Here is a 12,205-nt window from a genome sequence, read left to right as displayed (position 1 = left end):
TTTATTCACAGAAAAGAATCTGTAGGAATCTACCCTAGTTAACTAGCTAACTGAGGCCACAAATAGGAATGAAGTTAAAAGGGGGTGGTCCCTATTGTCACTATATATTTCTGTGATGTTAACACTTTTATAACAAATTCATATTACTTTTGTAAACAGAAAATATATACCTGTAAACTCTGAAACGGTACATTTTTTAAAAAGGAAATATACATATACTGTATAAACGTTGAAACTATATGTAAATGTAAGTCCTTTCAAAATAAATTGAAGTTTGTGATAAATACAGGGGTTGGCAAACGGTAAAGGCCCAGATAGTAAATATTTTAGGTTTTAAAGGCCACACAGTCCTGTGGCAGCTATTCAACCCTGCCACTGTGGCATGAAAACAGCCATAAATAAATGATTAAATATTTATTATTACAGATGCATATAAATTATTAATATATGTATATATGTATACAATTACATATATGATATGTAAATTAATGACCATGGCTGTGTTCTGATAAAAGCTTTTTTTTTTTAACAAAAACAGGCAGCAAGCCCAGATTCAGCCCATCAGCCATAGTTTGCCAACACCTGAAGTAATATAATAAACACATAGAATGAACTAGTAACCCAATGAAGGTAAATAAAAAGACAAAAGCCTACGCATTTTTCATGTATGCCGGGTAAGAGTAGTTTAACATAATTCTAGGTGCAATTTGCACCATAAGTTAAAATTTCTAAAGAGAAAAACGTAAAAAGCAAGGTAGAGGCAATGAAACAATTATTTCATACAACCTATACTGACAGTTGCTACTGACATTACCCACAAACTTACCTTGGAGCTACTTTGAGGCCAAGGCAAAGAGGGAAACATGAAAGCTTTCAAAACTGCCATGAGAAGATGAAAGGAAACACCCCAATTCTGCAGAAAAATGTAATTTTGTTTAACTTTTTGAGCTTCAAGAGAATATTGTTTTTCTTTGGGTCTTTATTTATGGTAGAGTGACGAACTCATCTCCCTTTTCCTGGGACAGTCTCTTATCCTGGGAAATCCATCCATCTCAGGTTTGGGTTTTGTTTGTTTTTTTGTTGTTGTTGCTGTTGTTGTTTGACACAAGGTCTCTCTCTCTCTGTCGCCCAGGCTGGAGTGTAGTGGCGCGATCTCGGTCCACTGCAACTCACTGCCTTCTAGTCTCAAGTGATTCTCCCACCTCAGCCTTCCAAGTAGCTGGGACTACAGGCACATGCCACCGTGCTCAGCTAATTTTTTAATTTTCTGTAGAGACGAGATCTCTCTATATTGCCCAGGCTGGTTTCAAACTCCTGGGCTCAAGCGATTCTCCTGACTCGACCTCCCAAAGTGTTGGCGTTACAAGTGTGAGCCACCATGCCTGGCTCCATCTCAGCTTTAAAAATGTAAATCCTACATCCCAAGAACTCCCTTAGTCCTGAGAAAATTGGTATGGTTGGCCACCCTAACTAATTAAGGGACATTGAACAATGCAAGGGATGAGTCCTTTAATAATAGTGATTACAAAATGTACAAAGTTATTTTACTTATGTCCATTTCTTATACTATCAAAAAATAATGGCCAATGCATCATGTGTCCAACCCTCAAATATTTATAGAGTGCCTACCATGTACCAGGTACTTTAGATACAAAGATAAATAAAATATATATATATATATTTATTTATTTTTCTGTCCAGAACCAGATACTAAGTGCTAGGAAGTGGAACAGGAGCCTGCACAGTCACCTGAGTCGATGAGACCACGTGAAGGATAAGGAAGAAAAAATACTGGATTCAGGAGAAACAATCAGTTAAATTGAACTGTGAGCCTCTAACATGCACAGCAGAAAGGGCAATGGGATTGTTGTCATCATCACAATGGAAGGGGAACTCTCAAGGAGCAGACACAAGATTCCCTCTGCTGAAATCTAAAAGGTGCTTTTGAAGAAGAACTTCTGAGTTGGGAGCCCTGAGATGCAGAGGCCACCTTCACGCCCAGAAGTTTTCTTGGTTCAAGCTGGGGGTGGAGCATCCAAAAGACAATTCAACAAGGACAATCCGGAAGGCCACAGACGGCCGTGGACCGTCAACAACTTCACATCCATCACCCCATTAGAGGTCCTTACATTTTAAAAAATGACTTAAATTTTAAATTACTCAGATTTTTAGAAATCTAAATGTTTCAGAAGGTAATCTGAATTGTGTTAAAAACCAGAAAACCTGACAATTTGTCCCCCATGGCATAATCAGCCAGACTGAGTACTGGCGACCCCCTTAGAGAGGTGTCCATGCTCCTGCTTAGTCCCTGATTAATCCCTGATACTGAGGCCCTGGGCCAGTTGCCATTTGCCAACACACTTGCCAGGTTCTTTAGTTTACATACAGCCTGTTTCTCATATTTATGTTAAATTCCAGCCCTAGTATGCATGTCTACTCAAGTTAGTAACCCCTAGACTAAGCTAATGAGCTAAGACATGGTTTACTGGTGATCCGTGGGACCTGAGGAGAACTCAGGATTCTTAGAGGACTTGGAGCTCTGTAGACCAGATTATAATGGTTGAAGCTCTAACTTCACCGGGAGATGGTGTGTTTCCCATTCCCCACAGAAGCTGTACTTCAATCTATGTCAATCCCCGCTCACTTTCTCCTTTCTGACATTCTTGCCTCAGTTTTCCTCCCATGGAACCCTCTACTTCTGCTTGAGGAACATTCATTACCCTTAATATCAGCTCCCCACCAGACCATAAGCTCCCAGAGGGCACGGGCTATCGCTTTTCTGTTCCCTGCCAGATCCTGAGCAATTGGCGATAGAAGTTCTTAATAAACATGGCTGGATGAGTAAATAAAGTGTCAGTCCCTTATCCAAGACTAATTCATCTTCCTGGCTCTTACTCCTACCGCCCCTCCCCCTCCACAAGCACCCTTGAATACTTTTCACAGTGAGGTTCTTCTAAATCCAGCATCAAGAGATCACCTTCCCTTCCCACTGAGGAAAGGTGAAGGTTAAACATTCTAAGATAAAAGGGGCTGTAGATGTGGTAGGCAGAATTCCAATAGGACCTACAAGATTTCCTACCCTAATCCCCAAGACTGTGGATATGATGCAATATCACACCGGGTTCATGTTACTTTACTCAGCAAAAAGAATTTTGCAATTGTAATTAAGGTCACTTATCAGTTGACTTTGAGTAAATCAAAAGGAAGGTCATTCATGGGCCTAATATGATCACATCCGCCCTTTAAGAGCTCAGAGTTTTCTCAAGTTGGCAGCAGAAGGGTGAGTCAGAGAGATCTGAAGGATGAGAAAGACTGAAGGTACCATTGCTGGCTTGGTATATAGAGGGGCCATGTGTAAGGACCAGGGAATGTCATCTGTGAGATAAGGGTGACTCCAGCCCACAGCCAGCAGGGAAACCAGGACCTCAGCCCTACAGTCACAAGTTACTGAATTCTGCCAATAATAAGAATGAGCTTGGCTGGGCATAATGATTCACACTATAATCCCATCTACTCAGGAGGCCGAGACAGAAGGATTGTTTGAGTCCAGAAGTCCCTGACCAGCTTGGGCATCATAGTGAGACCCCATCTTTACAAAAAATTTTAAAAATTAGCGAGGCATGGTGGTGCATGCCTGTAGTCCTAGATACTTGGAAGGCTGAGGTGGGAGGATTGCTTGAACCCAGAAGTTCAAGGCTGCAATGAGCTTTGATCATACCACTGCACTCCAGCCTGGACAAGAGATCAAGACTGGGTCTCCTAAAAAAAAAAAAAGTTTTTTAAGGGATGAACTTGGAAGTAAATTCTTCCTCAGAGCCTCCAGATGGGAGCCTAGCCTGACTGACACCTTGATTTCAGCCTTGTGAGACCCTAAGTAGAGAATCCAGCCGTACCCATGCCAACTTATGAGCTACAGAACTTGGAGAGACTGCGAGAATGCCAATAAGTTTGTGGTAACTTGTTACGCGGCAATAGAAAAGTAATAATACAACTTATTATCACCAGGTTTTGTTTAATAGAGAAAGAGATTTGGGATGATCAAGAGGTGAAAAACTGCCCACCTCTGGAGGACAAAGATGAGATGACACAAACCAGGGCATGTTTGTTCCATACTTGCTGCCCATCTGTTGTGGATCCCAGATCCTCAAAGGTGACTGAGTATTCGTTTATAAGCCCTTTCCACACAAGACAACCTGGGCAAAAATGTGTAGCCAAGCCTGGGAGGAGAGGACACTGATATAGTTTGTATGTCTGTCCTCACCCAAATCTCATATTGAAATGTAACTCCCAGTATTGGAGGTGAGGCCTGGTGGGAGGTGAGTGGATCATGGGGTGAATTTCTTATGAATGAATGGTTTAGCACCATCTGCTGGTGATGTCCTTGTGATAGTGAGTGCATTCTCGCAAGATCTGGCTGCGCAAAAGTGTGTGGCACTGCTCCCCCAACTCTTTTTCTCTTGCTCCTGCTTTTGCCAGGTGACATGCCTGCTCCCCCCTTGCCTGCTCCCCCTTTGCCTTCTGCCATAATTGGAAGCTTCCGGAGGTTTCCCAGAAGAAGATTTTGCTATGCTTCCCATATAGCCTGCAGAACCATGAGCCAATTAAACCTCTTTTTTAAATAAATTACTCAATTACTCAGTCTCAGTTTGCTTTTTCTGTTATTTATTTATTTATTGCTCTTGTCGCCCAGACTGGAGTGCAATGGCAAGATCTTGGCTCATTGCAACCTCCGCCTCCCAGATTCAAGCAATTCTCCCACCTCAGCCTCCCCAGTGGCTGGGTTTACAGGTGCCCACCACCACGCCCAGCTAATTTGTTTTTTGTATTTTTAGTAGAGACGGGGTTTCACCATGTTAGCCAGGCTGGTCTCAAACTGCTGACCTCAGGTGATCCACTACCTTCGGCCTCCCAAAGTGCTGGGATTACAAGCATGAGCCACCATGCCTGGCCTCAGGTATTTCTTTATAGTAATGCAAGAACAGCCTAATACAGACGTAGAAGCAAACATGTTACATGATAGGTGATACAGGCTAAGGGAGCCACTGAGGTCAGTGACAAGTCAGAGAGGGCCCTGGGTTTCTGTAGTGCCCCAGGAGCTTTCCTGACTCTCAGGTGCTCTATAGTGCTTGAGCCACCTCAACACAGTTATGTAACCTGAATGTCCCTGGGCCTCAGGACACAAAATGAGGTCACATAAGCATTTATACCCATAATTTACTTGTTCAGATTCCTTCTTATTAATTGTATTAGTCCAGGGCACTGCATAAGTTGCTGGAACAGAGAGATTCAAATACGTAACAGTTCAAGCAGAATAAAAGTTTATTTCTCCCTCATGTAACATCCTGTAGATGGATGGTGGTCCTGAGAAGGGAGGCAGCTCTGATCCACAGTGTCACTCAGGGTGCCAGATTCCTTCTACCATGCTGCTCCATCTGCCCCTGAAGTGTTCTTGTCAGAGCTCAGCACCACCACCAGCAACTCCACTTCCAGCCCCCAGGGACGGGGAATGAAGAAATAGAGGCCAAGCAACTTCCTTTTAAGTAAATGACTCATCACTTCCACTCACATTCCATTGACAAGAGCATGGCTGCCCTAGCTGCAAGGGAGGCTGGGAAATGTACTTTCCATTGGGCAGCCTGTGGAATCCTAAAAGGAAAGAATAAATTTTAGGGGGCAGAAAAGAGTCTCTCCCACAGCACCACCCAAGTTTTGCTGAAAGTCTCTGGAGGCCATTTCACAGGTGTTTGAAGACCAACAAGTACCACATCCCCTGTGACCAGCCCTCGCACTGTGGCAATCAGTAGAGACAGCACTGCCCTGGCCAGTGGTCTGTCCCCTTGGGCTTCTTAGCTTGAGAGTGACTTTCTTAGCTTGAGAGCTACCTTCTTAGCTTGACAGTGACCTTCTTAGCTTGAGAGTTAGCTTGAGAGTGACCTTCTTAGCTTGAGAGCAGATCCAGAAGCAAGGATTTGGGTCCTGATAGTTGATTTAAGAAGTGATCCCAAGAAATAAAAGTGAGGAAGCAGAGAGAGCAAAAGGGAAAAAGAAAAAGCCATTAAATTGTGGGTTATTGGCCTGATTATCACTGTGGACAACTAGAACCCAATTCTACTATGGACACTGAGGAACTGTCCTTCTGATGGACAGGAAGCTGGGACATTTACCCACTGACTCCCATGTTCCATTGCTTGAGGATTCTGCCTGGGGGCATTAACTCCCCTACCGGCCTGAGGGCAGAAAAGTAGAAAGACAGGGCAGGCACTGGAGGTGGGATGCTGTCAGCATACAGGAGGGCTGTCCACCAGGGCTGCTGCTGAAATCTGACAAGGGCTAAGGAGATGTGGTGGGGAACACCAAAAGCATCACACAGAAATGTAGCCGAAGTTACCCGAAATGAGAAGAATGTGCTTCTGTCGCTCACACTCACAACCCGCTGATCCATGGAGCAGGGGACATGCCACGCTCTTTTCTCTGAGCCTAGAAATGAACCCTTAAAATATCTTCATTACAGTTCCTTTGCCCTCATGCAACTCACCCATGCAAACAGTGTCTGGGGATGTCCAATATGACCTGAAGCAGAGCCCTGCTCACCCACAAAAGTTATCCATTAATTAACATGTCTGTCTTCTGGAGATCTGTGAATCAATCAAGTAGAACTTCTTGGCTCTCAATAAATAATAGCTGCTATTACTATTACGATTATTATTATTAGCTGGAGGGTTTATCAACAATGCCTGGCTCCCAGGAAGCAGGTTGTGTGAAATCTAAAAGCTAACATACTTTGGGTTGAGATTTCACTGTTGTCAAATGATGAAGCCAGGATTTCAACACAGGCAACACGATCCCCAGTCTGTGGCCTAAGCTACCATGGCCCATGACCTCTCCAGGGGAAATCACTGACGGCATTTACTAAATCATAATGTAATTGTGACTATAATACATGAGCCACCTCAGGAAGTACCCAGGAAGAATGCTCAGGGGTCATAAGGGAGGCCGCAGGAATTCACAACCAAAGCAAGCTCTCCAGGGCCGCCTCCTTCTGTCCCCAACCCTGAGCAAGGCCAGACACTCAGTACTGAAGAGACCATCTCAGCAGTTATCACTGCCGAGTCCTTCAATTGATCCCAACAGATGGAAAGGGGTAGGAGGCAGGAATGAAGCTGGGGCCTCAGAGAACACTGAATAATGGTGCAGGAGTGTTACAGCCATGGCAGAGGTGATTTCAGCTTGGTTAGCTTTTTAGGACACGGCTAAGAAATTGCATGCAGAAGGGGCAGGTGTGGAGGCAGTAGATGGGTCTGGAAAGCTGCCATGCCACCTGCAATGAGAGAGAGCAAAGGAGGAAGCTCATTAACCGTCCCTGGATCATTAACTCAGTGTCCCCAGGGGCACAGTCATTGAGTTTGCACTTTGTATTTTGTCAGTTTTTTGTCAGTTTCTTTTCCAGGGTCTCTGGGGACTCCAGTCTGGAATGGGGCTCTCAACTCAGGAAGAAGTTGGCACAAGCAACTCTCCTAGACAGAGAAGCCTGGTAACCATTGTTTGGCCAGAATAACAATGGCTGCTGCTTACTGAATGCATCCTTTACTCAGGTAGGGAAACAGCTCAGAGAAGCTAATTAATTTGCCCAGGGTACTCAGTTGAAAGTGACAGGGCCAGAGATCCAAGCAAGTCAATCTATATCCCGAATCCATATTCATATTCTCTCCCTTTTTTTATTTTTTAGAGACAAAGTCTCTGTCACCCAGGCTGGAGTGCAGTAGCACAATCAAAGCTCACTGCAGCTTTGAACTCCTGGGCTCACGTGATCCTCCTTCCTCAGCCTCCCAAGCATCTGGGACTACAGGTGTGTGCCACTGAGTCCAGCTAATTATTTTTTATTGTTTGTAGAGACAAGGTCTCACTATGTTGCCCAGTTTGATCTTGAACTTCTGGATTCAAGCAATCCTCTCATTTTGCCCCCCTCCCCGCCCCCAAAGTGCTGGCATTACAAGTGTGAGCCACATGCTGGCCCCCAGTCCATATTCTTAACCATTGCATTGCCCTGAGTCTTGCAGGATATATGACAACAGCCATCCATGGCTAGCAAGAGTATCCGAGAATGCATTAAACAGGTAAGCTGGTCAGAGTGTGTGGGTTATTCAAGTATGCATCAACAGTCCCTTGTTCAGTAAATAAATCCATTCACTGATACTTATTTGTTTTTGAGACAGGGTCTCACTCTGTCACTCAGACTGAAGTGCAGTGGTGCAATCATGGCTCACTGCAGTGTCGAACTCCTGAGCTCAAGCATTCCTCCTGCCTCAGCCTCCCAAAGTGCTGGGATTACAGGTGTGAGTCACTGCGCCCAGCTCATTGATATTTTTTGAATGCCTTCTATTTGTCTGGCTCTGGGGATGGTGGAGTGAAGAAGAAAAACTGAATCTTGGCTCTCATGGAGAGGATGGGGGAGAGTGTTAGCACCAGCACCAACGACCTCAAACAGTGAGGGCACTAGGAAGGAAATAAAAGAGGCAACACAGAGTGATGGTGACACAGGAGAGTGGCCTGGAAAGGCCGTCCTAAGGAGGAGACATTTGGCTCAGCCCTGAACGGTGAGAACATACTTTTGGAAAAATCTGGGGAAAGCAACTCCAAGGCACGGGAACAGCAAAGCCCTGAAGCGAGAACAGACTTGGTATCTTTGAGACCTGGAAAAAAAAGAGGTCATTGAGTCAGGAGGGAGTAGGATGAGAGAACATCAAATAGATAGGTGGTACTCCGCTCCCACCCCCTCCCCAGGCTGTGTTAGATGCCCCTTCTCTGTCTCTCATACTTGGCAAATTCTAATTTTCTGTGTCGAGTCTGCTGATCGGCTTCTGGTGTCCAGGACAAGTTAAGGGACAGAAGTGATGCTTAACAGGTGTTCACCGAACAGATCTGGCCTGACCCCACAAGGAGAATGTAGTAACTTGGCAGTTTGAGTGACAGCTCCTGTAGCCACCCAGCAACAGACAGCAAGTCAAATTTTGCTGCTGACAAGGAGATGAGAGGGATGGCCTAGCACGGCTTCCTCTGGATTTGGGGGAAAGCCTCAGAGCTTTGCACCTAAGGATCAGGGGTCCTGCGTCTTAGCTCCTCCAGGGTTAGGTACATTTCTGTCCCCTCTGCCTGGACCCTCTTCTTCCAGGGCCATGTGGACTCACTCACCTCTTTCAGGACTTAACTCTTACATTCCAGGAAGCCTTCCTTGATCTCTCCTCTCCCATCTCTGGAACTTCTATTCCCCTTTCCACCTTAGTTTTTCTCCAGAGCACTTATCACCTCTTACCATATATTTTCTATATTTGCTTTATTTACTGTCTGTCTCCCCACCACTAGGATGTAAGCTCGATAGAAGCAAAGATGTTTGCCTTTTTGTTAACTGCTGTGCCAACCTCATTAAACACTGTTACATGAACAAATGAATGGTGAATGACACCAGAGCCGGAATATTTATAAGGCAGAACAAGCATCATCATGGCACGCCAGCTAACCTATGGCACCCTCAAAATAAGACTGTTTCTGGTTCAATAAATGTGTTCAGCATTTGCCAGTTAGCACATCCACATCTAGAAGGAAGCTATTTCGACATTTACACTTGTGTTTTATGCTTTAGTTTTGTTTTTATTCTGCATTAATATTGGCAGGTCTGGGGAACACCATAATCTTTTCAATGCTTAAAGCCTTTAAATTCAGCCTTAAATACTGCAGCTGTCTGCGCTGCTAAACCTTAGCTGTGAGACAGAGCCACCTAGTGAAAATTCCAACTTCCATTGCCTATGTATTTTGTAATCTTTCCTCTAAAATTTAGCATCTAAATCAGTAACTCAACCTCTCCTGTGAATACGTTTTACCAGGCTAGGATAAGGTTTGGGAAAATGCAGATTCCTGGGCCCAGCAAATCTGGGGATGATGATAAGTCATCATCGTGGGACACCAGCTTAGCAACAGCACCCCCAAAATAAGACTGCTTCCGGTTCAATAAACCGCTATGAAGAGTCTATTAATGTTGGTATCCATCTGGACCTGCGGCCATAGAGAAGAGACCCAAGCACAGTGGTTAGTAAAAAGCCCACATCCTTCAAAAATTATGAGTAGATATTATAAATTCCAAAATGATGAAGAGTTCAGGATGAGAAGATGGGGACTCACCCAGAACAAAGCAACACACTGATTTATCCTTTGTCTCCTGACAGCATTCCTTCCCCCACTGGTCATCCCGCCCAGTCGCACATATGACAAGTCGTAGCGCTGTATAAAACGATACTCGAAATTGGAAAGATTACTAAATATCGCCCTGAAAGGTGTTTCCTGTGGCCCACGAAACTCATGCAAAATCATCCGCTTGGAGAAAAGCTTGGGACAAGTAGCTAGATACCTGAAAATAGTAAATTCCTCCAAATTACTGCTAGCCAAGTGAGTCTTTCACATCTTTGAAACTGCCCCAGAACCCACACAAACTCAAAATACTAAAAAAAAAAAAAAAAAAAAAATGGGCTGTCAGCGAAGTCATCGGCCACACATTACGCACTTTTGCTTCTAAGACATTCCCATGTATTATATCATTGCCTCTTTCCTGCGGGCACCTGAGTCCCGGAGCTCTGGTGGTTTTGCCCAAGGCCAGCCAGATGAGAGAGTGTGGTAGAGTGCTCCTCAAGGCATTTGTGACCTGTTCTCCTCTGCTCAGACAAAGCCAGGGTGGCGTTTGAGGGAACAACCTAAGCTCCAACGGGGACACTGCCAGAGGGGGCAGGCCCAACCCTGGGCAGGTCCCGACCTCAGCACCCACAAGAGACCAGGCAAGCCCAGGCTAGGACCACAGGAGTGGGAGTAGGAGTGATGGAGTAATAGCTCGTCTCCATGCTCCCAGCATCTACTCCCTCATCCTCTGGTATGTAAACACCCAACTTTTCTTTGGGGATGGGCTCCTCTCCTACTCTCAGTCCATGCAGTTTGAATAGAGTTGACCATTAACCCAGGACCTCCCCAGGGAGGCCATTATTATTTCTCCTACCTTTCTTTACAATGATTGGCTCAGAGCTGAGCACATGACCCAGGCCTGGCCAATCAACAAATAATATCCCATTTCCTTCCTTTCTCCACACTGATTGGTTCAGAGTTGAGCACATGGCCTGGGCCTAGCCAATCAACAAATAATATTCCATTTCCTTCCTTTCCCTACAGTGATTAGTTCAGAGCTGACCACATGACCCAGGCCAACTAGTATCTAGCTGTCTAACTGCCTTAGGCCATCAAAACTCCCAAATCAAATATTGTTGACCTGGCTTGTGTCAAGTGCCCATCACTGAATTAGTCACTATGGCCAGGAGGAGATGAGTCCTCACTAGACAACTGGTCTGTGGCCACCCATGGAGCCTGGGGTGAGGACAGTTCCACCTGAACACAGAGAGTGGCAGACGCAAAGTTTTCTGACATAGACGTTCCTGTTCCATTTGTCCCGCAAACGTTTAAACATCACACATACTTGGTTAATGTAGAAAACAAAAAACAGCCTTTGTTCACTCTCTCTCTCTCTCTCTCTCTCTCTCTTTTTTTTTTCCTGAGATGGAGCTTCACTCTTGTCCCCCAGGCTAAAGTGCAGTGGCGCAATCGTGGCTCACTGCACCCTCCACCTCCCGGATTCAAGCCATTCTGCAGGCTCAGCCTCCCAAGTTGCTGAGATTACAGACATGTGTCACCGCGCCCGGCTAATTTTTTGTATTTTTTTTTTTTTTAGTAGAGACGGGGTTTCACCATGTTGGACAGGCTGGTTTTGAACTCCTGGCCTCAAGCAATCCACTCGTCTCGGCCTCCCAAAGTGCTAGGATTACAGGCATGAGTCACCACGCCTGGGCTGTTCACCATCTCAGAGACATTCACCATTGCTACTGAGTGTGGACAGAAGCATGGACACCAGGGTTCAATTTCTAGCTATTCTACTCTAGCTGTTTGTCCTTGGAAGTTATTTAGCATTCTGTGCCTCTGTTTGCTCATCTGGAAAATGAAGATAACATTTGTATCTGCCTCACCCGTTAAATTGTATCTGTCCTCAACGTTCTTAGGACAGCACCTGGCAAGAGTAACTGCTGTTGTTTTGGTTTGAGATTCTGAGAACCACTCTTCTGGATCATTCGCACATGCTGTAGTTTGGGTAGGGGTCATTAGAGGAGTATCGCTATTAGAT

General features: G+C 45.0%; 1 long non-coding RNA gene across 1 annotated transcript; it reads right to left on the bottom strand.

Annotated features, from left to right (window-relative positions):
• Positions 1–4,919: 4,919 nt before the first annotated feature.
• LOC110742011 lies at positions 4,920–11,600 on the bottom strand. Its single transcript, XR_002519173.2, has 3 exons — positions 10,930–11,600; positions 5,883–5,976; positions 4,920–5,646 (listed from the first exon to the last, which is right to left on the bottom strand). It is a non-coding gene; the product is annotated as an uncharacterized LOC110742011 (long non-coding RNA).
• Between the last annotated feature and the right edge of the window lie 605 nt (positions 11,601–12,205).

This window comes from Papio anubis, chromosome 18, assembly GCF_008728515.1.
Source record: "Papio anubis isolate 15944 chromosome 18, Panubis1.0, whole genome shotgun sequence".
Classification (NCBI taxonomy): Eukaryota; Metazoa; Chordata; class Mammalia; order Primates; family Cercopithecidae; genus Papio; species Papio anubis.
The sequence above is the reverse complement of the archived record's forward strand: the minus strand, read 5'-3'. Positions and strand labels throughout refer to the sequence as shown.